General features: G+C 42.1%; 1 protein-coding gene across 1 annotated transcript in view; it reads right to left on the bottom strand.

Moving 5' to 3' along the window:
* Positions 1–1,782, bottom strand: part of LOC106881625 (collagen alpha-1(XI) chain) — a 75,119-nt gene that overhangs the window by 5,463 nt on the left and 67,874 nt on the right. The gene's annotated exons all lie outside the window — the stretch shown is intronic.

Genomic DNA, 1,782 nt, shown 5'->3' on the forward strand with positions numbered 1-1,782 from the left:
TTTGTTAAAACAAAGAATGACAAACTCAATAAATTTGCAAAGCAATGCTGTGTCGGATGCAATAATGGAAGCAAAACTTTTGCATCCGACACGATGTGAGTAAGAAAAAGGTTCTGTTCAACATGAAAAGTTCAGCCAGACCTAGAGATAAAGGGTCTGTGTGAAAGAAAGTTGCAACGAAGGTGTTGGCATGAGCAAATGTGTATGCAAAGGTTGAAACAATATGTAATGTGTACATATTTTCTTTTAGCACGTTACTGTGCACAGAAATGGAAGAAAAACAATGTTTGTACAGAGAAATTAAATGCCGGCGGCACAAAAATGTAAAATGCATATTGTTTTGGAAAGTTTCTTTGGCCAATGCACTGTCCGGCCAGATCTAGTGACATAAGGGTCACTTGAGTTTTGTCGCAACGACGAAGGTGGAGTGGTTTCTGGTGTGTGTGTTTGTGATGGTATTGATGTTGGTGTATGCATTGGTAAAGATGTTGACAGTGGTGTTTGAAAAACGGGCACGTCGTCCACGGAAGTTGAGGGTTTGTCAAGGTACGCTTTTTTCAGACGGTCGACAGACACAATCTCTGTACGACCATTAGCGTCGACCTCGAAGAACTTTGGAGTGCGAGAAAACACACGAAAGGGTTGTTGCAGGAGAGGAAACAGAACTGACAGGGAGTCTCGTGAGAGCATCAACAGGGATGTTCTGCTTCCCTGGCAAATGATTGTGAAATATAGTCCAGGTGACTGAAAACACGAGGAGAGAGTCTGTCTGTTTTAGAAGACAGTGTGCACATTATATGCGCGGAATCGCTGAAAAAGTTGCGATAAATGGTGGAATATGGTGATAAGCGCAAACCAGATCAATCTTGGAAAAGATTGTGGAACCATGTGCGCATAGGAGAGAGAGAGAGAGAGAGAGAGAGAGAGAGAGAAAATGTTCGTAAAACAAAAGCAATGGTGTTTGCTTTTGTTTTTTCTTTTCTTCTGTTTGTGTGAGTGTGACCTATAAACACAATAATAGGCAGGCCTTCATGTAAACAAAGTGTATGTGTATACAAACATGGATGCATGTGTGTGCAAGTAATACAGAGCATAGAAAAGAGTCTATAAGGGCGTTAGAAGAAAGTCTAGACACAAGGATAGTAAATACCAGTTCTCAGTTAAAGTACACAGTAGATTGAAAGTCTGTATATAAGAGATTGAGGCGTGGAGGCAGAGCTAAGTCACATGTCGTGAAGTTGAGGCTTCTATGCCGAGCCGGGTACTTGATACAGGAGTTCTCGCAGGTTGTATTCGCTGTTAACCATGGTGAAATAATTCACAAACAGTGTTGAGATAGAACCTGTGCGAGTGTTGTTGGTTGCTGTGTACGTAGCAAGAAGTTGGTGTTGACCCTAAGAAACTGGAGGCGATGAAGATGGAGGTCTGTAAGCTGCTGAACGAAGTGTTGGGTCTCCATGAGGCTATTGTCGTGTCGTCGCTGGAACTGGCTGTGGTCGGCGGCTAGACCTCAGAAGGTGTTGCTTTGTACTGTCTGTAGAAAAAAATATTGTTGACCAACCTTACATCGTTGCTGCAAGGATGAAAGAAACACGTGGGTGAGAGAAAACGCTCGTGTCATAGTAGTTGATGGTTCAGTTTCCAGGCTGTATGGTATTTTTTTTTTCGAGGTAAGAAAACTGTTGCAGTTGGTTGTTCCATTCCCTCGTCTCTTGTGTTGTTTTTTTTTTTTTCGTCGTCCCTTCATTTTTTTTACGAGGTGTTTGAGAGATAATTCCGCTA

The sequence above is a fragment of the Octopus bimaculoides genome, chromosome 10 (assembly GCF_001194135.2).
Source record: "Octopus bimaculoides isolate UCB-OBI-ISO-001 chromosome 10, ASM119413v2, whole genome shotgun sequence".
NCBI lineage: Eukaryota > Metazoa > Mollusca > Cephalopoda > Octopoda > Octopodidae > Octopus > Octopus bimaculoides.